This window comes from Sus scrofa, unplaced genomic scaffold, assembly GCF_000003025.6.
Source record: "Sus scrofa isolate TJ Tabasco breed Duroc unplaced genomic scaffold, Sscrofa11.1 Contig2565, whole genome shotgun sequence".
In the NCBI taxonomy this organism is placed as follows: domain Eukaryota; kingdom Metazoa; phylum Chordata; class Mammalia; order Artiodactyla; family Suidae; genus Sus; species Sus scrofa.
The window spans coordinates 21,555-47,607 of record NW_018085127.1 but is presented as its reverse complement, the minus strand read 5'-3'; the positions used below and the strand labels follow the sequence as shown (position 1 = coordinate 47,607).

Sequence of the window (26,053 nt, the reverse complement as noted above, 5' to 3'; positions counted from 1 at the left end):
ATAAATTTTCTCCCCAGGACCCATCCTCAAGGGACTTGGAGTAGAGAAAATCATGAGGGCTGGATCCATGAGGGTATGCTGCCCTGTATACAGATGAGGGCTCAAGAAAAGAAATATAGACATAATAAATAATCTACTTTTATGGTACCACATTTTGTTTTTCTAATAATTTTTGATTGCAAAATTTCCAAGAATTTCTTAGGTGAAAAGATGAGTCTGTTAAGTTATGTAAGGAAAGTTCAGAGAGTCCTAGGTGAGAGATCAGTTGGTCCCAGCCATTTCTCTTGAAAACCTAGGATTTGTCAATGAACCTGGGAAAGAGTGAGCTCCAAGTGGAAATTCAGGGGACTGATTTGCCAAATTATTCCTACTAGAGGTTTTTCTTCTTTAACATATGGTAAGCTCCTTAAAAGGGAAGATATAGCCCTTAAAAGGGAAGATATAGCCCATAAAAATAGAACAAAAATAGACTCTTAAAATATTCAATTAAAGACTAAAATGGAACAAAGAAAACATAAAATAAACAGCAAGCTAGAAAATTTAAACCTAACCATAATGATAATTACATTAAACTTAAATAATTTAAACACTCCAACTAAAATCAAGATGATCACATTGGATAAAAGGAAGACAAAACCGGAGTTCCCGTCGTGGCGCAGTGGTTAACAAATCCGACCAGGAACCATGAGGTTTCGGGTTCAGTCCCTGCCCTTGCTCAGTGGGTTAACGATCCGGCATTGCCGTGAGCTGTGGTGTAGGTTGCAGACGTGGCTCGGATCCTGTGTTGCTGTGGCTCTGGCATAGGCCGGTGGCTACAGCTCCGATTTGACCCCTAGCCTAGGAACCTCCATATGCCGTGGGAGTGGCCCAAGATATGGCAAAAAAAAAAGACCAAAAAAAAAAAAAAAAAAAAAGGAAGACAAAACCATATGCTGTATACAAAAACATACATAATTAAATGTAAATACAGATGGGGTCAAAAAAAGATATACCATGCAAATGCTAATCAGAGAAAGCTGTATGTACTATCTATGTTAATATAATACAAAGTCAGACAATAGGACAAAGAATATATTTAGAGAGAAGAAAAGAAACATTTCACGATAATCCAAAAAAAGTTTGCAGTTTTAAAATCAGTGTGCTACATCTAAAATTGTGCTAAAGAAAAAAATTTAGAGCATTGTTGCTTCCTCATGATTACAATAAGACAGAAAATAAAACTAAGTACAAATGATCCAAATTCCATCTCAATAATTTACAAAAATAACAGCCAATCATAACCAAAAATAAAGAAAAAACAGCAGAAATCAATGAAATAAGAAACAAATACACAATGAAAAAAAATCATGGACTTGGAGAATAGACTTGTAGTTGCCCAGGCGGAGAGGGAGAGAGTTGGATGGATTGGGAGTTTGGGGTTAATAGATGAAGACTATTGTCTTTGCAATGAATTAGCAATGAGATCATGCTGTGTAGCACTGGGAACTATGTCTAGTCACTTATGATGGAGCATGATAATGTGAGAAACAGAATGTATACATGTATGTATAACTGGGTCACCGTACAGTATTGGGGAATGATGTACTGGGGAAATTAAAAAGAAAGAAAGAAAGAAAGATAGAAAAGAAATCAGGAATTCCTGCTGTGGCTCAGCGGTAACAACCCAACTAGTATCCATGAGGACAGGGGTTCGATCCACGGCCTCACTCAGAGGGTTAAGAATCTGGCATAACCATGAGCTGTGGTGTAGGTCGAGGACGCAACTCGCATCTGGAGTTGCTGTGGCTGTGGTGTATGCCAACAGATACAGCTCTGATTAGACCCCTAGACTGGGAAATTCCATATGCCCCAGGTGCAGCCCTGAAAAGAAAAAAGAGAAAGGAAGGACGGGAGGGAGGGGGGGAGGAAGGAAGATCAACACAGTCAATTGGTAATTCTTTTTTTTCTTCCTTCCTCCCTTCCTTCCTTCCTTCCTCCTTCCTTCCTTCCTTCCTTCCTTCCTTCCTTCTTCCTTCTTCCTTTCATTCTGGCTGTGCCCAAGACATGTGGAAGTTCCCAGATCAGGGATCAAACCTGCACCACAGCAGTGACAACAACAAACCCATAACCCACTAGGCCACCAGGGAACTCTAATTCTTTTTAAAAGGATAATAAAACTGATATTCCTCTAGCAAAAATAAGAGAATACACAAATTTAATGACACCAGGAATGAAGGGGGGTTATCACTATAGATCTTACCAATATTTAGATGTGAGATATGAACAAATCTTATCCTAGCCTGAAAAATAGCTGAGTCCATAAAAACTGCTTGAAAAATATAACTCACCAAAATCTGATACTATAAAAATGGAAGATCTGAGAGTTCCTAAGTTTGTTAAAGAAATAGAACCCATATTGTCAAAACTTCCCAATAAGAAAATGGCAACCTTCAAAGACTAGTTCTTCCACAGAGCTCAGAAACTACTGCTACATCAAGGTAAAGAAAGAAGGGAGGGAGGGAAGAAATGAGAGCAGGAAGGAAATCAAAGCAGAAGCTGTGGTCAATACACCAGTTAAGAAGGACCTTGATCCCAAGCCCCCCTCCTTTATCTCCTCACCACTTCATACCTCAGGACCCAGTCCTTCTAAAGTTGTGAAACCTGTCCCCAAACTTGCCCCTGAACCCCCTGAAGTCCCCTCTCATTTCATACAAGCTCCTCTACATTCTTCTCAGGCCATCGTTTCTATCTCTGGATTTCTCCTAAACATAGCTCATTACTTCCAACAATCCGCTAAAGAGACAGAAATTTTTCTCCCACACCCTATTTCTAAAATTAAGAGGAAGAAACTCCAAGAGTTCAATATTAATTAGAAAATTTAAAAGGCATGTTTTCTACTCTCATCTCTGCTATTTCATGACCGCTTTGACTTACCTTCACATCGCTAAATACGTTTTGAAAATATAAATTAGCAGAACAAACAGTAACTTCATTAAAAAAGGGGAGCCTATACTAGAGCAGTGGTATTCATGGAATACAATGTTTAAATGCCATTGCACTTTCAAACTCTTCTTATTTTTAAGGGTGTCTCAACTGGAATTAATATCAAGACATTGATTTTCTTGAAACGATAACATTAAAAGCTCTAATATAAAAAAAATCCCCAATATCACAGAAATTTCCAACATACCCACTCCATTTTTATCAAAATAATCAGGGTCTCCTTTAGGGTTTCTGCAAGCTTATCTGCAGTTTAAACCATGATTCGGACTTTGTAAGAATTGAGAATTCTACTCAGAATGCCAGAAAAGAGGTTTTCTTGAAAAAAATGCCTAATTGAAACTCAAATGCCCCTTGAAAATAATTATCTTTAATAATAATAATAATAACGGAAGAAAACTTTTACAGTGATGAACAGATTTGTAGCATAGATTGTGGTAATGGTTTCACAGATGTATACTTGCCTCCGAAAACAGTCAAGTTGTGTACAATACACACATACAGCTTTTGTATGTCATACCTCAATATAGCAGCATAACATAATTATATTCTTAGGGACCTCAGCCAGTATAATCAAAACCTGCTAAACATAAGACTAGAACCATCTCTTCCCCAACATAACACCAAAGATATGATTGGCTATGGCTGCCAAGGACCTACTGCGAATGGTCTCAGGTCTCCCCCTGTTCCACCTGTGTTAACCCTTTCCTAAGACCCAACCACCTATATTAGGAATTCTCTGTCATATCTGATAATATCTTCCTCCAGTCCAGCTGTTCTGACTGGATTAATGCCTTGGACATTTCATCCACCGTTGTGATAACAGCTGGAAACATGTCTGGCAGATACTGCAACCACCCACTCACACTCTAGTTTCACTGCGTCTTTACTGGGTTCACCTTGGCACAGGTCAAGTGCACTTAGACAGTACTGACCAGAGTTTGTGAGTCACTTCAGGTTTTCTCAGCCTCACTGCTCTTTGTACTTACTTCGCTATAGCTACTGTATTGTAAATTCTAAAACTTCACATTTTTCCCCGGCCTCAACATCCCACAAACAAGATGTAAGCAACGGACCCCAGGTGACCAGGTGCACCAATGTGATAAGACTAGCCCCTGCCACAAATATCTCTTCTTGCCCTAACTGAATGCAACCTAGTAACATGCAAATGTACCAATGCTGTGAATACTGGTGTAGAAATATCTGTTTGAATCCCTCCTTATAGTTCTTCTGGGCCCATATCCAAAAGTGGAGTTGCTGGATCACACGCTAATTCTATGTTTAACGCTTTTACTTTTTTTGGACATGCCCAAGGCATGCGGAAGGTCCCAGGCCAGGGATCAAACCCAAACCACAGCAGGGACAATGCCAAATCCTAAGTGATAGGCCATGAGGGGATTCCTCAATGAAATCCTCTCATGCCTTTTCCTTGTATAACTCTACCCTGATCCCCAAAATAATCACTTGTCTACTCCCTCTTGGTTCTTCATGCTTCAATGAGCCAGCCCCCTTGGAGACCACTCCACCGTGTGGACTCCTTTTGCCTGTGGTGAGTTTTCTCTCTTTGGCCAGCAAGTAAAATAAACTATGTTTGCCTGACCCTCTCTTATGTCTTTTCTTGCGGCCCAGCCTGACTGACCATCCCATGAAAGGATAAAAAGCAGGTACCGTAATGAAACTAATTCATAAAAGTACAGCCCAGCAGTGGTACCTGTCGGAAATATTTGACCTCACCTCCCTTCTTCTTAGGACACACCACAGAGATTTGAAGGGTCCAGTGGTCCGCAGGTCTGGAGCCTTTATTGTCCAGGGACAGGCAAGCCCTCATGCTCCCTTGAGCACCTAATGCTCTAGGATCACTGTGTGACCAGAGTCTTCATGCAAGTGTGTTCTAAAGGCTGTGATCTCGTTTATCCAGAGTTTTTCTGGGAATGAGACTGAGGCTTTTCCTGCTGGGGATCCCCTCCCAGACCAGACAGGCCTTACCTGAGCAGACTGCTCCAACATCCTGGTCGTGAGAAAAGGTATGATTATAGTTTTTAAAGTCGAGATGAACACAACCATCAATACTGAGAGGTGAATCTGGCTTGGTATTGTTGCAGTAAAAGTGAAAACCCAAATAGGACCAAGCCTTGGTCCAAAATAAGACCCTCTGGGAGCATCAATAGCAAGTCCACATCCCAGCTCTTTGCACACCACTTCTGCAGCCTCCATGAACCAGTACTGAGTATATACGGAAGCCCACATTCCTTGGTGCTTCACTTCCACTCTCCCCTCACAGCGGTGGCGTCCATCCTTCAGCCTCAGCTCCAGAGCTGTAGGAGAGATACAGACACAGAACACAGGATACAGAACAGATTTCAGAAGACCATGCAGTTGTATGCTGGTAGGTATTAAAAAATGCATTCTCACACAGGGAAAAAATCCCTGTGTATTGCATTGGTTAAGTTTTGTTTGTAAATTTTCCCATGGTGATCAATTCTAAGCTACGAGTGTGGTATCACAGAAGTGGGAAAATATCACCCAAAAATTCTAACAAGCGTGGTGAACCAACACCCCTGAGGATAGCACTTCAGAGACTCTGGGGGCTGCCTTCCCAGCAGATGTGCCCAAGGCCACTAGGGGCCCAGCTTCCCTGTCTCAGCTACAGTGAGGACCATGATCCCGGGGAGAAATCTTCCCTCTCCTTCTATGTTCCATAGAGAGCACTCTCGTCTCACTTGGGAACAGAGGACTATGGTGAGCAGCCTCTCCAATGTCCTGACGATTCCCACCACCTGGTACTCATCCTTGTGTAAACCCCACACTTGACTGTAGCTAACAACATGCATCTAACAGATGGGATCTGGCAAAAGTGATGTCGAATAGGAGGTTAGGTTTCAAGATGACTCTGGTTTTTCCTGTGTTCATCTATCTTGTTCTCTCTTGCTCTGATGAAGCCACTGCCACGTCTGAGCTGCATATGGAGAGACCCCTGTGACAAGGACCTGAGGGAGGCCTCAGCCGACAGCCAGCAAGGGACTGCGGCTCTTGATTTAACAGCCCACCAAGGTCATGTGGGTTGTACCCACCCTGGCTAAACCTTCAGATGACTGCAGCCTCCTAAGGATCCTGAGTCAGAGGACCCAGGTAAGTCGTGCCGATTCCTGACCTACAGAAGTTAGGGGATGCTAGACGTTGATTATTTTAAGCTGCCAAGTTTGGTATTAATTTGTTGCACAGCAATACATGACTAATGCAGAGCTTCTCTCCAGAGTCAGAAAATAGCAGGGTGATCAAAGTCCTAGGGGGGCAGATTTCATTCTGAGACCTCTTCCCTTGGTTTGCAGGCATTGCCATCTCTCTATATGCTTACGTGGCGTTTCCTCAAGACGTGTGCACAGAGATAGAAGGAGAGAGATATCTCCCTCCCTTCCTTCCCTTATAATGCCACCTGCGGGATCAGGGCCCCACACTTATGACCTTATTTTAACCTTGATTACCTCCTAAAGGCCCTATCTCCAAATTAAGTCACCCTGGAGGCTAGGCCTTTAATATATGAATTTTGGAGGGACACAGTTCAGTCTAGATAGAGGCCTGGGGGGCCCAGGGCTAGGAAGGAAATAAAGATAAATGGGAAGGAGGCATATGAGCTAGTAGAAGCAGGGAGATATCCTGTGAAGCTTACTCAATGATTTGTTTTAGAAGTCTGACCTTGAGGTGGGAGTAAACGATTGAAATGAGACCCTAAAATTACATAAGAATCCTGCTTTTATTAATACCAAAATTATCCATTTCAAAATCAGGTCCTATACTCGGTGCTGTAAATGCAGAAAATAACATGATATTCTTGTCTTCATGTAGCTTTTACCTAGTTGATGACACAAACAAAGTAGATTATTTTATTGCTATGAACAGTTCTAGGAGATTTTCTCAATAATGGTAGGTTTGGTTATTGAGGTTATATTTTCTGCTGAAAATAAATAAAGTAGAAAAAATTACTAAAACTTATCTTGAAGGCATTAAAGTCCTGATTGAAGAGGAAGAAGAAAAAAAAAAAAAAGCCAGGTCAAATCTGGAGGGGACAAGGGAAATTTGCTGAGATACAGGAGAATGGAGTGTGCTTGTGTATTTGTCCTGATGACATTAGCCTGTGCATAGTTGGGAAGGGGGGTGGAATGTGCTTCATTTTTGTTCGTTTGCTTGTTTATTTTTAATAATAGAAATTTTTTAGCACTTTTTCTTTTTTGGCTACCCCACAGGATATGGAGTTCCCGGGCCAGGGATCATATCCGAGTTGCAGTTGTGACCTGATGTGGCAATGCCAGATCCTTAACCCACTGTAAGAGGCCTGGGATTGAACCTGTGTCCCAGCACTCCAGAGACACGACAGATCCCATTGTGCTGCAGCATGAACTCCAAGTGTGTTTTTATGGGCTTTGTTGGTGAAGAGGCATAAATCAAAATCCAAACCCACATACAAGTAGATGAAACATCCAACAGAAGACATTCTCCACAATCAGCCAGGACACCAGTTGAAACAGAGGTGCTCTTGCATAAAGTTATATTCAAAATTTCAATCTCTAGACTATCTGGTTTGTGTCCGTTTTTGAACTTGTATTAAGGTGATCCACTACTAATAATAAAATGAAATAAAAAACTAATAAAAATAAAACCATTTCTAGAGTAAATTGCCTTGTTCCTAGGCTTCGAATTATTTCTATGCATTATATTTATAAATATATGACCAGTACATTGTCAATTAAAAAAAGCAAGCACACAAAGAAACAAAGTTCCATTAACAAGAACCAAGAGAACCTCCTGAAGCAGACACAGAGACTTCTCATAGTGAATACATCACATACTAAGCTATACCACTACCACACATACAATATTTAAAGAAGGAAAAATATACTCTTAAAGAATCTTCAAGGGACCAGAAAATGCATGGACAAAATTTAAAAACCTAAAGCTAACTTCTAGGAATGAAAATGTATTTGTTGGAAGTTCCCATTGTGGTAATGAGCCCAACTAGTATCCATGAGGATGTGGGTTGGATCCCTGGCCTCACGCAGTGGATTAAGGATCTGGCCTTGCCATGAGCTGCACAGAAGATCACAGTTGCGGCTTGGATCCCACGTTGCTGTGGCTGTGGAATAGGCCAGCAGATGCAGCTCCGATTTGACCCCTAGCCTGGGAAAATCCAAGTGCGGCCCTAAAAAGCAAAGAAAGAAAGAGAGGGAGGGAGGAAGGAAGGAAAGAAGGGAGAAAGCAAGAAAGAAGGAGGGAGGGGGAGTGAGGAAGGGAGGAAGGAGAAAATATATTTGCTGAAATTAAAATTTTTACGTAACATTAAACTCAGGTAAAGAGAGAATTAATGAAGCGAATGATAAATCAGAATGAATTGCCTGGAATGCTGCACAGAGAAACACAACGATGAAAATTACAGAAGAGACAGAAAATGGAAATAGAAGGGTGTAATAAAACATAGAAAGGAAGAGAGAGAGATGAGAGAGAGAGAGACACGAAGGACAGAGTCCCAGAAAGAGAGAGAATTGAGCAGAAGTAATATTTGACAGATATTGACTGAGAGATTTCCAGAATTGATGGAAGACACCAATCCTTAGAGTGAATAAGCCCAAGAAAACTTAGGCAAGCTATATAAAAAGGAATTCATTTGTAGAATCGTCATAGAAGGAAAAGCAACTAGTGTTCAGTGATACTTAAAATTCTCTTTGGAGTTCCCATAGTGGCACAGAGGAAAGGAGTCTGACTGCGAACCATGAGGTTGCGTGTTCGATCCCTGGCCTCTTTCAGTGGGTTAAGGATCTGGTGTTGCTGTGAGCTGTGGTGTAGGTCGCAGACACTGCTCAGATCTGGTGTTGCTGTGGCTGTAGCATAGGCCGGCAGCTGTAGCTCTGATTAGACCCCTAGCCTGGGGACCTCCATATGCTGCAGATGCAGCCCTAAAAAAAATTTCTCATTTACTAAGCACATGGGAATATTAACACTTCCTAGTCTGTTTGAAGTTAAGCATCACTATGTGATCTGACTTACCCAATGAAGTATGAACAAATGATGTGAGTCACTACCACACAGAAAGATGTAAGAACCAATATACTTTTCTACCACAGCAAATACTGCATCCTTGGGTTGCAGTGGTGGCATGAGATGGTGGAGATTTCAACAACCTGAGCAGTTGAATAATTACGAAGCAGAAATCCTGCCAAACTGAGTGGAACATGGCATGTAAGAATAAATTTTGGTTACGTGTTACTACAACATAACCTACCTTATGCTTACCAAAATGGTAAGAAACAGCAGAAAACTGACAAAAGAAATTAAGACAGAAACTAGGTATATAAATTAAGAAACATCTCTACTAACATATAAGTCCCCATGAATAAAAAGATATGCCAACATAGAGTAGATTGAAGCCTTAGATGTGCCAAAAGAAAAAAATGCCAGTCTAAAATTCTATATTCAAAACCATTCTCTCAAAGAATAACTTCCTTAAACATGACATAATCCGAATGCTGATATAAAAGATGATGACCTCTATCCCCTCCAAAAAGTTCAAAAATTCAACAGCTATCAGGAAAAAAACAATCTTTGAAAAGATCTGGAGTCCTCCAAGAAATTTTACTACATCAAGACACTGTCCTTTTGACCACAACTTTCCATCCTCCAAGCCAGGATTGCTCAATGCCAGGTCTGCCAAGGGAGTTCCTCTCACAAGGACAGTAAGAACAGGCTGAGCAGTGTCCCTAGTCTTTGGGGGCACCTCATGAGAGTCCTGCTTCAGTTTTGCCTCACGCAGACCTACAAAGCTGAGCTAGCCTTATAGAGATGACTGGGAATAAACAAGAAAAGCAAAGACCAATAGAAGCCATACTACAGAAGCAATGACAGTTCACAGTGACCTGCTCTGCAGAAAAATGCAGCAGATTTTACCCCTGAGAAACAAATAGCTTGCACAGATGATGCTGAAGTTATTGCCAGATTTAGCCCAGTGTACACATGCTGCTTCACACTGGACGCCAGTCCTTGCCTGCTCCCTTCCCGTCCACTTCTTCCAGAGCCCTGTAATAGCGCCAGTTTAGTGTGTAAAGGAATAGTTAATGATACAGAGAAATGTCTGAAATATGTGATTGATTTTAAAAAGATGTTAAAAAATAATATATACTAACATCTAATCTTGGGTCTACGTTTTTGAGCATAAAAAGTAGACCAAAGATTGCATTTGAGGGATAATCTTATGCCCGTGCTCATCATGGACTTCATGATGGAGACTCCTGTAGTGTGTGCCCCGCTCAGAAATCATCAAATGCTGGAGTTCCTGTTGTCACTCAGCAGGATAACGACCCTACCGGTATCCATGAGGATGTGGGTTCCATCCCTGGCCTTGTTCGGTGGCTTAAGGATCTGGTGTTGCCTTGAGCTCTGATGTAAGTCACTGATGCAGCTTGGATCTGGCATTGCTATGGCTGTGTTGTAAGCTGGCAGCCGCAGCTCCGATTCAACCCTTAGCCCAGGGAATTCATCAAATGCTCGAAAGGCCAGGACTATTGTTTACTAAGGAGCAGGTCCAATGTCATATGAGGTAGAATATAATTTTAGTAGAATAACACTGAATGGTGTTGTTTCAGGGAAAATGAAAAGAATACTTGCTTTGGTGAAATACTCTTGCTGCTAAGGAACTACCGAGGAAACTCCCTATAGTTTTCCTCATAAGGGAGCAGGCCTTGTATCAGAGCATCTATTATTTGCCCCCCTTCATGGGACCAAAACCCACCTCTGCCCTTCAGAGCCCTCAGGAGGACAATCTTCACTAGCATCAGATCAGCACTCCAGGAGCAGAGACTGGAGGGGGAGGTTTTCCCAAGGAGAGTTATGGCACTAGAGACTGAGGTCTAAGGGGACAACAATGAGCGTTGAGATGAGACGGCACTGTACTGAGGCTTGGCTGGACCCATTCCCAGATCTGAAAGAGCCACCTCCTCCAGGCTGAAGACTAGGTTTTCAGCAGCACTAGCTCTGAAGCCTGCAGTCCTCTCCCTCAGAGGAAACCTGCTCACAGGGAGGAAAGAAAAGGGCCTGAGAGAGAAAATGCACCTACAGAATTCACAAGAGATCCTAGAGAATTGAAAGAACCCTTGCAGGACCCCAGCATATCAGCAAACAATTTGTAGGGACTCAGGAAACTTTCTACATCTGGTGATGAACATCAATGAATCTCTATAAACAAGGGGCCGCTTTCCTGGCTGCAGGTTTCTCTGCTCTAAAATGACCACCTGGAAGGAACAAGTGAGGCCAGGAACTAAAGACTCATACAGCCCAGTGCTGGGCAAACCTCACAACAAGCAGAGAGGAGGCATCGTGGGGTTGAAGGAGAGAAGCAGGCAGGTGCAAGTTTATCTATGATCTGGTTACATGCAGCTGACATGACCCCCCAACCATGTGGGCACCCACTGTGTTTCACAAACCAACTGATTCAATCCCTTCTTGGCAGCCCTGTTCCTCTCACACAGACAGGCTTCACACACCCTTGCACACCCTACACACCTCACACACACACACAAGCACAGAGCCTAAAGGAGCCTAAATGCGTAAAACATGGGAATCCCATGGAGAGTCCTCTACAAAGCAGCAAATGGCGTGTGTGGGGAACAGCCCAGAGACCCAGCTGAGGTCAGTCTCTGGACCTGCCACACCCTGGGAGCCACTGGGACTCCACAGAAGCTCCCTGAGAGCAAGGGAGACGGTGGGCAGGACGGAAACACACTCACCTCAGTCCACACCAAATAGCATTCCTCTGTAAAACCTGCTGCTACGACCAGTCCACCCTCAGCAGGAGAGGAACCAACATTCACAATCAGCGTGGTTCCCTTTTGGTCAAAAACATAGGGTCTCCACAGAGGCTTCGGCTCCATACCTCCAGGGACACGTCCCTGCACTGAGGTGTCCATACATTGGTTGTTGATCCCAGGAAAGAGACGAAACTCTTACCTTGACCCCCCACCATGATGAGCAGGAGGAAGCCGAGTCTCTGAAGAGAGAGGTGTCTGTTTAGAGCCATCCTGACTCCCAGGTCATCAAGGTTGAAGTCCCTGCCGTAAAATAACCAGAGAGGGTATCAGGGGACCGACAAAGGTCTATATAGACCCATCCCCTGACATCCTCCCTACCGACAGCCAATAGAGACACTTTTTACCATTTCAGATGCTATTGGAGGCTTCATCTCCACTTTCTGAAGCTTAGACACCAATTAGCTTCTGAGTCTTCAACATCTCCTTATATGAGCAACACGGTCCTTTGACCTCATCCCCGAGGAATAAGGTCCCCGTGACCAGGGCAGGGGTAGAAAAATTATATCAAAAAACATGAATACATCTCTCTCCCTCTCAGATCATTCTGGCTGATCCCCACAGACTGTGAGATCTCACAGGGTCAGGGTGCTGGGACCAGTTGGCCTGTGGAGAATATCTTTGGTGTAATCAACATTGATCTTCCCTGTGACTGAGCCCAAGCTGAAGCAGAGAAACAAGGAAGGCTGGAAATATGACAATACTTATCAGAGGAACAGAAAATGAGGACCAGGAGCAGAGGACTACACAGGTGAACGTGGAAGGGGTGAGGTGGGAGCCACCAGTTGGGAGGTGTGATTGTCAGTCTTTCCCTGCTGCTCAGAGTAATCTATTTACTGGGTCCTGGAGCACATAGGGGGCTCATAATATCAGGGGGCTTTGACAGAACCTAGCTTTTCCCCTCCAGGACCTTTCTCATCCCCTGTGTCCTGTACATACATGCCAGTAGAGGTCGAATTCTCCTTCTCCAGGATGAAAGGGGAGGTAACCTACAGGGTATTTACAGACAGACCCAACCTCCTCCTCTTGTACAACTGCCCAGGGCCAGCAGTCCTGCCCTAGGAGCTGGACTGGGGTTCAGGGGTCAGAGCCAATCAGCCGATGCACCTGCACAATTTTTTTCTGCATCCACCCTCCTACTCTTTTGGAATCTCTCTCTATCTCTCCTTCCTTCTCTCTCTGTCATGCTTTTTAGGGCCACACATGCATCATATGGCAGTTCCTATGCCAGGGGTCAAATCAGAGCTGCTGCTGCCAGCCTACACCACAGCCAAAGCAATGCTGGACACTTAACCAGTGAGGCCAGAGATCAAACCCAAGTCCTCATGGATACTAGTCAGGTTCGTTACCGCTGAGCCACAAAGGGAACTTCTGGTATCTCTCTTAATTCAATGCCTGATGTAACATGAGGCTTAATTCCAAATACATATTAGCTTTGCTATCCCTGACATATGTACTCATTCTTTCATTTTCACTGCCTTCACTGTTAGTCACCCCAGAGAAAGAAACTAGGGGAGATAGAAATAACAAGGCTTCATAAGATATAAATGCTCAGGTGAAAGTTGCCAGTTACTGGGCATAGCGCACAGCACATCATCAGCTAGCACTTGCTAAGGTGCTGCTCCACAGCACTGCACATAAGCATGCCGTGGGCTGGGAATAAAGCAGTGAACAAGAGAGACACTATCCTTGATCTCATGGAATTCACATCCAGCTGGTGGTGAAATATTATACAAACATTTACTTCTACAAATATAAGTATATACAAATTATATATGTGTGTAAATAATTATTTAACAACATACGTGAAAAACTATGAAGAAAAAAGATAGTGAGTAATAAGAGGAGGGTGAATAGGAAGCTTCTTTTTTTTTTTTTTTTTTTTGCTTTTTAGGGCTGCCCCTGTGGCATACAGAAGTTTCCAGGCTAGAGGTTGAATCAGAGCTACAGCTGCCGGCCTAAGCCATGGCCTCAGCAATGCAAAATCCGAGCTGCCTCTGCAACCTACACCACAGTTCACGGCAATGCCGGATCCTTAACCCACTGAGCAAGGCCAGGAATTGAACCCGCATCCTCATGGATACTAGTTGGTTTTGTTACCAATGAGCCAAAATGGGAACTCCCAGGAGAAGCATCTTATGGAAAGGATATTTACCTGAGAGTGAGGTGGGTACACCAGGGAAATCAAGACCATCCACCACACCCATGGTCCCTCCCTCAACCCTGTAATTTCTGAAAAACATGCCCTTTCTAAATGCGTACATATTGAAATTCTATTCTACTACTTCTTGCTCTTATTCTGACCATCCCCATCCTTCAAGGCATCAGTACCTCTACTCCCCTTGAAATCTTTGTTTGACTGAAAATAGAATGCACTAGGAATTGGAGAAAGAATTGAAAACCAGATTACCAAGAGATGTAATTGGGTTGACTGAGGAATAAGCATCCAGAGCCAGTCCTCAGGGGTCTAGAGTTTGAAGAACTAAGCTAATACTGTTGAACTTGTTGGGAAAAGAGAGCAAGAGCAAGAGGGACAGTGAGACTACCGTCTTCTTCATGGTTCAGGTAGAAAAGGCCGCAAGAGTGAAGCTACTTTGGCCCTACTATTTCATGTTTCATTGGGTTTCATGACTTCTCGCAAACCAAAGCTTTGGTGCATTAAAGGGAGGGCGGACTCAGGAAGTTCCAGCCAATAGGAGTCTCAATTAGGGACAAAGCCCATGAAACTCTGAGCTTAACACAGAAACTATGACAGAGAACAAGGACAGCTGTAGAATCTGTACATTCTGTCCAGAAAAAAAAAAAGGAGATAACCGGTGGAAATCTATCTGATAGAAGAATAATTGTGCAACATGGATGGAACTAGAGGCTCTCATACTAAGTGAAGTAAGTCAGAAAAAGAAAGACAAATACCATATGATATCACTTATATCTGGAATCTAATATATGGCACAAATGAACCTTTCCACAGAAAAGAAAATCATGGACTTGGAGAAGAGACTTGTGGTTGCCAAGGGGGAGGGGGAGGGAGTGGGGTGGATGGGGAACTTGGGGTTAATAGATACAGACTATTGCCTTTGGAATGGATTAGCAATGAGATCCTGCTGTATAGCACTGGGAGCTATGTCTAGTCATTTATGATGGAGCATGATAATGTGAGAAAATAGAATGTGTACATGTATGTGTAACTGGGTCACCATGCTGTACAGTAGGGAAAAAAACTGTATCGGGGAAATAACAATTAAAAAAAAGAGTAATTGTGAACACTACCTCTCTGCAGCTTGCAAACTCACAGTGGAATGAACTTCGTCAAGCTGATTCACTGAAATCGTATTTTGTTAATAGCTGCACTATTAGGAGAAGCTTTCCTTCATCCACTTGGGCAGACGTGAAATAAATGAAAGGTAATTCACTGTCAGAACTCTGAGAAATATTTTGCTTATTAGATCACTGGTTCATTACAAAAGGCTATAATTCCGGAAGAACCAAATGGAAGAGATGCATAGGACAAGGTAGTGGGAAGGAACATGGAGCTTCCGTGGCCTCTCCCTGCACACCACTCTCCCAGCACCTCCACATGTTCACCAACACGGAAGCTCTCTGAACCCAGTCCTTCATCGCATACACATATTTCATTATATGGGAAACATCCCTTTCAAGCAGCTACCAAATGAAACTTTGGGAAAGAAAGAGATCGTTAATACAGAAAACAAAGGGAAAAAAGTAGTCATCATTCAACTAGCTCTGCAAAACAGGATTTGGGGGTCACCGAGAAGAAAATAAATAGTTTTGAAAGACTAAAGTTTTTTGTTCTTTTTCTTTCTTTTTTTTTTTTATTTTCCCACTGTACAGCAAGGGGGTCAGGTTATCCTTACATGTATACATTACAATTACATTTTTCCCCCACCCTTTCTTCTGTTGCAACATGAGTGTCTAGACATAGTTCTCAATGCTATTCAGCAGGATCTCCTTGTAAATCTATTCTAAGTTGTGTCTGATAAGCCCAAGCTCCTGGTCCCTCCCACTCCCTCCCCCTCCCATCAGGCAGCCACAAGTCTTTTTCTTTAGTGCTGCATGTGCGGCATATGGAAATTCCCAGGCTGTGGGTCGAACTGGAGCTACAGCTGCCAGCCTACACCACAGCCACAGCAACACCAGATCCAAGCTATGTCTCCAACCTACACCGGAGCTCTCAGCAATGCCAGATATTTAACCCACTGGGTGCAGCCAGGGATCGAACCCACATCCTCATGGATACTAGTTGGGTTTGCTTATGCTAGATCCACAATCGGAATTTTTGAAAAGACTAAGGCTTTCTAAATATCAAACCTTCATCCCCTTTATATACTGAGAGTTTGATTTAGTAGGACTCAGACCACAAATTGTAGTATAAACCATAGTTAAAGGACATGCAAAATAGGCCTAGACAGAAAAGGGAAATAGAAGGTCTTTTGCTGGAGGGTGGCTGCAGGCTAGGGGGCAAAGAAGAGGCATGTGAATCAGAGGGGAAGGAACATGCAGCCTGAAACCATCAGTGACCCCCACTTCCTTCTGAGGTCAAGGTTTTGGCAAGACTGGAAGCTCATGTGCGTTGAGGAGAAAGATAAAGGCAGAGGGACTTCAGCCCATTTTAGCCATTGCTGCCTTGTCATGGTGTCCATTGATCAGAGAAGCTCCCTGATGCTCCCAGAAAGTAACCCTGGAATGAACAGAGAGACTGCGAGGGCAGTAAGGGGAGGCAAGATAGAGCCTCAGCCTCAAAATTCAAGGTCACCAACATGCTGCCACATCCTTCACACCCCCTCCGGCTCAGGGTTCACAGGATGTACCCCTGCAGTCCACACAGACCACCCTGTGGCCCCCTCACCCTAGCTCTCAACATTTCAGCACCTAGATGTGGGAAGGAAGCATTCTATGTGGGACTCACACTCCCCAGAGCCCCCACCAGAGCTCAGAGCCAGCTTCACACCCTCTTCATTCCACACCTGAAGTTCTCCATGTGACAAACACTGAGGGCAGCTGCAGGTCAGTCCCCAGCCTTGTCACATTCATCATAAGGATAACACACTTCATCTGGTCAGCAGACACAACTTCTCCTTTCTGCCATGCCCGTCCTTTCTCCTTGAGACTCAGGTAAATGGAAAGGAAGAAAAGGCAATGGAACACATGCATTTCTTCCCCCGAAATATTCTAATATTTACCCAATCATTTTCCAAGGATCACTCACTTGTCATCTGCTCTTCTCACTCCTAAGCCCCATGGCTAGATATGAGCCCTATCGCTTTCTGTATCTGTAGGCTTAAAACACCGATGACAATGACCGATTATACACACCAGAACTGGAATTTATTTATTTATTTATGTACTTATTTATTTATTTTATCTTTTTGCCATTTCTTGGGCTGCTCCCACAGCATATGGAGGTTCCCAGGCTAGGGGTCTAATCGGAGCTGTAGCTGCCAGCCTATGCCAGAGCCAGAGCAACGTGGGATCCGAGCCGCGTCTGGCACCTACACCACAGCTCACGGCAATGCCAGATCCTTAACCCACTGAGCAAGGCCAGGGATCGAACCCACAACCTCATGGTTCCTAGTAGGATTCGTCAACCACTGAGCCACGACGGGAACTCCCAGAACTGGAATTTAAACCCAGGTGCTAGAGTAGGACCAGGAATCACTTGGTCACTTGGAGTAGGTGCTATATTCCCTCTGACCTGAATTTATCACTGCTGACCCAATTTTAGACTCCACCGCATCACCAGAAACCATTCAGCCAGACACCTAGAACATAAGATGTCCTTGCTGGAGTCCATCCTGCCTCCCCACAGGAGGACATGGGGATGCATTCAGTGCAGCCATCTAGACATGGTCTCACTTACCCTGGGACAGAGCTCTCACCCATAAGACACTGTTATGAGCTCTAGATCCTGTGTCAGGGAAGGTTGGGCTGGAAAGGAAGGGCTAACTCAGGGCTGGCAGGCTGCCCCCAAGCAGCACCCTGTACCTCAGGGCTTGGGATGCAGTGTCAGCATGGACCAACTCAATCCCTGATAAGGGATAGGTGAGACTACTTTGATACATAAGGAAATACCATAATACAATCTCATTAAACATTAGAAAAGGAGTAAAGTTTTAATACTGGAGAGGCTGAGGAGAAAAGGGAACCCTCCTACACTGCTTGTGGGAATGTAAATTGGTACAACCCCTATGGGAAACAGTATGGAGGTACCTCAGAAAACTAAATATAGAACTACCATATGACCCAGCAATCCCACTCTTGGGCATATATCCGGACAAAACTTTCCTTGAAAATGACACATGCACTTGTATGTTTATTGCACACTATTCACAATAGGCAAGACACGGAAACAACCGAAATATCCATTGACAGATGAATGGGTTAAGATGTGGTGTATATATACACAACGGAATACGACTCAGCCATAAAAAAGAACAGAAGAATGCCATTTACAGCAATATGAATGGAACTAGAGACTCTCATACCAAGTGAAAGGAAGTCAGAAGGAGAAAAACAAATACCATATGATTTGACTTATATCTGTAATTCAATATATGGCACAAATGAATTTTTCCACAGAAAGAAACTCATGGACTTGGAGAACAGACTTATGGTTGCTAAGGGGGAGGGGAAGGGAGTGGGATGGACTGGGAATCCGGGGTTAGCAAATGCAAACTATTGCATTTGGAATAGATCAGCAATGAGATCCTGCTGTATAGCACTGGGAACTATATCTAATCCCTTGTGATGGAGCATGGTGGAGGATAATGTGAAAAAAGGAATGTGTACATATGTATGTGTGACTGGGTCACTCTGCTGTACAGTAGAAAACTGACAGAACTCTGTAAACCAACTATAATGGAAAAATAAAAATCATTAAAAAGGTAAAATATTTAAAAGAAATATAAAGAAAACAAAAATAAAGAGGGCACCAACCCAGCTGGTCCCACAATGCAGTGGTCAAGAGAAGAGGCTCAGGAGCCAGATTGCCTTGTTTTGACTTGCACCTCAGCCGCATACCATGCATATGGCCTTGAACAGGTTCCTTAAATTCTCTGGACCTTGGTTGCCTTATTATAAAATGAAGGTTATGGCTATGCCTTAATGACAGAGTTTTTGTAAAGATTAGATAAGTTGGCATTAGTAATATTATAACTGCTAGCTATTAGTCGTACTTAGTAGTAGCAGAGAAGTAGCATTAGAGTATCTTTCTTCATCCCACCCCAGGAGTCACAGGACTCTAGAACGTGAAATTAAATTCTATTACCTCAAGCCTTGACTGGAGCCCATCAAAACTCTACCAGAGAACCACAGTGCTGTGATGACAATTGGTGCCCCTCAGGGCTGTGTTCCACAAATGACCCCTCTCTCCTTTGTGCCTCATTCTACTGATCATGAAACTCTACCTTACCATCTGTAACCCTTCCATGAACTCAGTTTTCACTTGTCAGTTTACTTTATAAGCTGGAATGTTTTTGTCTGTGTCAGCATCACCAGGATATCCCCAATGCTTGGCTAATTCACAATCCCAAATTATGTCTGGTGAATGAATGAATGAGTGAATGAATGAATGAATAGCACTCTGCTAGGTGTTAACACAAATCATCCTGATCAAAAAGAACTGACTGGAGGAGTTCCTGTTGTGATGCAGCGCAAACAAATCCAACTAGTATCCATGAGGATGAGGATTCAATTCCTGGCTTCACTCAGTGGGTCAGGGATCCAACATTGCCAGGAGCTGTGGTGCAGGTCGCAGATGCATCTTGGATCCCAGGTTGCTATGGCAAAGGTGTAGGCCAGCAGCTGTACCTCTGATTCCATCCCTAGCCTGAGAAATTCCATATGCTGCAGGTATGGTCCGAAAGAGCAAAACAAACAAACAAACAAACAAAAAAACTGATTAGAGAACAATATTTCACCTGTGATGAGGACTTAACAGTACAATGCAAGTTGCATCATTTGTAGTAATGATATGATGGTATTAAATGGTAAGAGCAAGGTGGGGTTCACTGCAACACATTTTTGCAGTAAATTCCAATTTCCAGCAATAATAATAACCACCGCCTCATTCCCAGAGCAGGGCTGAGACAGCCAGTTCTAAAAATATACAGATGCTGCCAGTTTCTTTCTGTATCCACAGATACAGATGACAAACCACAACATACTGGCAGGTGAAGGCCATGAAGCCTTGTGCTCTGGTTCAAATCAGATACGGCTAAGTGGGCAGGATGTTTATATATTTATCACTCGGCACAGGTTCAATTAAAAACCACACTCGACTGTAACAGGAAGACGATTTTGTTTTAAAATTTTTAGTTCAGCAGGCTCTATGTTGAGGAAGACAGTGCAGAAGTAAAAAGCACAAAGAATACTGTCCTTTAACTTAGGGAAACTCTTTAATTGGCCTTGTGGATTATAAAACAACACAATATTTTAAAGCCATATTGCCATGTCCCATTATCATTCCCAGTTTACATATGAGAAAGTGGAGACGTAAGAGGTTAAGTAATCTCTTTTCTAGGATTGTTAATAATCAAACATCCTTGTTTAAAGGATGTTTCCTTAGGAGCTATCAGAAACAGAGTGACTAAGATACAAAATAGTCCTCGTGAATGAAAAAGATCTAGAGCAACATTAAAAGGAAATTATTAATTCAGTTGTTTTCACCAAGGCATTAGAGAGTCACTTTACCAATCTGTGTTCTTTGCATGGCAGTACAAGGGTTAGGAAAGGCTCCTTTACCAGAGACCACTTCATCACAAGGCCATGAAAAAAGAGCAAGGTCATGAGCTCACCACGGCCCAGCCCATCATCCTTGTTCAGCACTTTGCTGAACATCTAGCAACATCTAGCAAAGAGCTGAGCACTGAGTTGGCCTCACTCATTTCGCCACAATTCACACACATGACGCCCAGATACCGCACCTAATCAAAACTCCTACATCAAAGCCAAGCAGGTAGTAAGCGGAGAGTGTGCAGACTAAGGCCCCTTCCCCACTGCTTTTTTAGTCTTATCCTTCCACCAGTCCTCAGCTAATGAAAAGGCAGACTGTGCTTTCTAAACCTCATTAATTTCTTCTTGACTTCCTGAACAACTTTGATTCTTGGATATAGTGCCCCACGCTTGGGCCCCTTTAATGACATTCTTGGCCTTTGGGTAAGAAATATTTTACTTATATCACTTAAATGTGAAATGTAATTTTTAAATGATACAAAAAACTATTTGTTTGTCTGTTTGTTTATGTCTTTTTAGGGCCACACCCTTGGCATATGGAAGTTCCCAGGCTAGGGGTCAAGTTGGAGCTACGGCTGCCAGCCTACACCACAGTAACAGCATTGCCAGATCCAAGCCATGTCTGCGACCTACAGCACAGCTCGTGGTAACGCTGGATCCTTAACCCACTGAGCAAGGCCAGGGATCGAACCTGTGTCCTCGGGGAGCCTAGTCAGGTTTGTTACTGCTGTGCCACCACTGAAACTCCAGAACTTACTTATAAAACAGGGAACAACTCACAGATTTCAAAATCAAACTCATGGTTGCCACAGGAGAAACTATGAGTGGGGGAGGTAGTAGATAACTGCTGTATGTAAAATACACGCTATTATATACAAAATATATAGCTATTACATATAAAATAGAAACACACCATATATATATAAAATAAATATAAAAACTATTACATATAAAATAGATAACTAATTAAGGCCTACTGTATAGAACAGGAACATCTACCCAATATTCTGTAATAAGCTATTTGGAAAAAAGAATGGATATATGTATATGTATAACTGAGTCACGTTGCTGTATGCCTGAAACTAATACAACTTTGAAAGTCAGCTATATTCCAATATGATTTTTAAAAACAAATAATTTTACGGAATTGCTTCTTTTCATCATCCCCCCACCCCCAAAAATGGTGCCTCCAAAACATACACCCCTGGGAGCACAGGGCTAGGGCCCCTCTTAGGCTTTGGAAGGAACTGGTGCAATGAGAGGCTGTGAAGATGAAGCTTCATTAACTCCATGATTAACTCACTTCTGCTCAGATTCGATATCCTCAGCTACTCCAGAGCAATTGATTTCTTGTGGGTGGGGGCTCTTAAACCACTGAAATCCAAGGTTAGTGCACCCACAGTTTGAAGCCTGATGCTCCCACAGTGGTGCATCAGTGTGCATGAGCTTTGGTGCGGCTTAGTCCTGCCTGCAGACCAGCCTAAGCTCACTGGAAACACAACGAAGTGTGTTCTTCCCTTTAACATCAAAAATTTGTGAGTAAGAGTTCCCGCTGTGGCACAGTCAGTTAAGAACCTGACTGGAGGGGCTCAAGTCTCTGCAGAGGCGTGGGTTCGATGCCCAGCCTGCTGCGGTGGGTTAAAAGATCTGGCATTGCCACAGCTGTGGCTCAGGTTCCATCCCTGGCTCCAGGAACTTCTATATGCCGTGGCTGTGGCCACACACACACAAAGTCTCTGAACAGAATCTCTTTCATGCCTCCTCTTTACCTCCCAGTTACCGCAACCAGAGTGCCTGAAATTTTCAGCTCATTTCTTTTGCGGCCGTTATTCTCCTAAACTAGATTTTGAGGAGAATGGCTCTGTGTTTCCACAAGGCAAATGTCCAGCGAATGACTGAATGGCACTGTTGTAGTCATTTAAAAGAAATTATCTCAAGTAAGAAGGAATATTTTTGAGGATATTATTTCACTGCTATTTTCATTTCAAAGGCACAAAATCTCAGCGATTTAAAAGGCAAATTTGAGTTTCAAGAACAAGCAGCTTATCACCAACAAATGTTTAACAACGAACACTGCAAATCTCTTTCTCAAAAGATACAGGAGACAAACCATAACATACTAACAGGTGGAAACGGTGAGACCTCTTTTTCAGTCTTGATCATACTGACAGTGGAGACAGGATATTTATACATGACTTATCATTTGGCTGCTTTCCAAGTAAAACCACACAAGATTATAAGAGGAAGAAAAACTTGCTATTAAAAAAGTAGTGTAATCTTGTGAATATGACATAAGGAGGGAGAGGAGGTGCAGAAAGAGTTCTTTTGCTTTGGGAAAAAAAAAACAGCTTAATTAGTCTTTGACTTTGTAGGAGTCCTCTCGAGCTGATCTGCTTTAGTTAGTTCAGCACAATAGTTAGAATTGTGAATTGAGGCGTTTCCGTTGTGGCTCAGCAGAAATGAATCCAACTAGTATCCAAGAGGATGCAGGTTTGGTCCCTGGCTTCCCTCAGTAAGTCTCGGATCTGGCATTGCTGTGAGCTGTGGTGTAGGTCACAGGAGCAGCTAGGATCCCAAGTTACTGTGGCTAGCAAATGTAGGCCAGCAACTGGAGCTGAGATCCGATTCAACCCCTAATCTGGGAAATTCCACAGCCTCGGGTGCAGCCCTAAAAAGCAAAAAAAAAAAAAAAAAAAAAAAAAAAAAAAGAATTGTGAACTGACATTTGGATAATGATGTTCTTTGACTTCCTTGTCTATCTTTTTTGAAATACTACAGATTTTTTCTTTTTGGTTACTCCCACTCTTACGCTTTGTGTTTTCAATGCCAGAATTTACCTCTTTTTTATATTCTGTATCCACTAACAATATACTGTCTCTATACTCATACGTATTTTTATATATATAATGATTTTTTTCATTACAGCTTGCTTATAGTGTTCTGTCAATTTTCTACTGTACAGTAAGTCAGAAAGAGAAAGATAAATACGATATATCACTTATATCTGGAATCTAATATATGGCACAAATGAACCTTTCCACAGAAAAGAAAATCATGGACCTGGAGAACAGACACGTGGTTGCCAAGGGGGAGGGGAAGGGAGTGGGATGGATTGGGAACTTGGGGTTAATAGATACAGACTATTGCCTTTGGAATGGATAAGCAATGAGATCCTGCTGTGTAGCACTGGGAGCTATATATAGTCACTTATGATGGAGCATGATAATGTGAGAAAAAAGAATCTATACATGGATGCGTATCAATAGTTATTTTTCGTGCTTTTGTCTTCTCACCTCTATGCCAGGGGTAGGAGGTTAACACATTAACATATTGCAGTGTTAGAGTGTTCTGAATTGGATTAAATACTTATATTTACAAGCCTGTAGTGCATTTTCATTTTTTCAGTGTAACTCATTCGCACCTCTTCATTAAGCTTGAAGAGCTCCCATCAGTGATCTTATAGGCAAGTCTAATATTGACGAACTCCCTTAACTGTTGTTTGTTTTGGAAAGTCTTTGGGGGGTTCTTTTTTTAAGGGCATATGGAAGTTCCTGGGGTAGGGGTCAAATTGGAGCTACAGCTGCCAACACACACCACAGCCACAGCAACTCAGGATCCGAGCCGCATCTGCGACTGTGGCCACAATTTGCAGCCACACTGGATCCTTAACCCACTGAGCAAGGCCAGGGATCAAATTTCAATCCTCAGGGAGGCTATGTTGGTTCTTAACCTGCTGAGCCACAACAGGAACTCCTGTTTGTGGAAGTCTTTTGTCTTGACTTCATTTCTGAAACACAACTTTTCAGGGTAAAGTATTCCTGGTTGGCAATTGTTTTCTTTTAGCATTTTGAATATATCATCCCATTCCCTCCTGGACTTCAAAGTATCTTCTAAGAAACCCACTGCTAGTCTTAAGGGAATCTCCTTTAATGTGAGAATTTACTTTTCTCTTGCTGCTTTTAAAATTCTCTCTTTGTCTTGGTTTTAGACAACACGTCTTGGAGAAGATCACTTTCAGTTAAACTTTGGGGGTAACCTGACCTATTAGCTCTGTGAACCCGGATGTCCAAATCTCCCATCAGATTTGGGAATTATCAGCCATAATTTCTTTAAATTCAATCTCAGCCCCTTTCTCGCTCTCTTCCCCTTCTGGGACTCCAACAGTGTATAGGTTGTTTCTGTGAATTGTCTCCCAGAGTTCACACAGGCTTCCTTGACTCTTTTTCATTCTTTTTTTCTTTTTCTGTCCTCTGACTACATAATTTCAATGGTCCTGTCTTCTACTTCACAGATTCTTTCCATCTCAAAATCCTTAATTTAATCACAGGTTCAATCCCCAAACCAGTACAGTGGCTTAAAGCACTGCCAGAGCTGTGGTATAGGTCAGAGCTGCGGCTTGGATTCAGTCTCTGGCCCAGGAACTTGCATGTGCTATGGGTGCAGCCATTAAAAAAAAAAAGAAAGATAGAAAAGGAAAGGAAAATGCAATAAATTGCGTATGCAGCAGTACTCTACAAACAGAAGGCAGAATGAGTGATCTAGTAGTCAGTTCTAAGAATTTGTCCTGTAAAATACTAGTCAAATATAACTTACCTTTTGATGAAAGACAACACACAAAAACAATGAAAATAATACAGGAACAAATAGACATATTTACTGAAGAGATAGAAATCATAAAAAAAGACCAAATGGAAATTAGATTAAATTAATGAAATGACAAAATGCAATAGGGAGTTCCCACAGTGGCCCGGTGGGATAAGAGTCTGAGAGCAGCACAGGTCACCTCAGAGGCATGGGTTCAATCCTCAGACCATTGCAGTTATAGTACTGGTGTGCTGTATCTGTGGTGTAGGTCACAGCTGTGACTTGGATTCAGTCTCTGGCCAGGGACCTTCCATATGCCATGGGTATAGCCGTTAAAAGAAAAGAAAAATGCAATGAAGAGCATGCACAGCAGTACTCTACAAATGGAAGACAGAATGAGTGATCTAGAGGTCAAGAATTTTGAAATAAACAAGAAAAAAAATAAAAGATGAAAAAGAGGATTAAAAAACCTATGTGATCTGTGGGGCACTGCCAAAAGAAAAACTGTTACAGTAATGTTATATGTCCTTTACATTTCAATAAAAATAAGAAAAATTAGTGATAAAGTGATCAGGACTTGTCTTGTTGATAGCAAGGATGAGATAAGCAATTTGTGTAAAATTGATTCCTATTCCAAGCACTGTGATGACAGCCGTCTTGTTTTTTCAAAGAGGCCTGTAAAAGAATGTGAAAGTAGACCAACTGGTTTATATGAAAACAAATGGAGGAAGAGGAGACCCAGGGACACTAATGTTGAAAAAGAGAACCCAGGCACAGGAGGGCTTACACTTTCTAACCACTGAAGCCCAGAGTATCAGGTGCACACTGCCACGTCCTAAAACGGGACTAACCGGGTAATTAACTTGTAAACTTTCGTCCCGCCATGTCCCAGG

The 26,053-nt window shown here is 42.7% G+C and overlaps 1 pseudogene; it reads right to left on the bottom strand.

The window, feature by feature from the left end:
• Positions 1–12,073, bottom strand: part of LOC110258625 — a 29,078-nt pseudogene extending 17,005 nt beyond the window's left edge.
• Between the last annotated feature and the right edge of the window lie 13,980 nt (positions 12,074–26,053).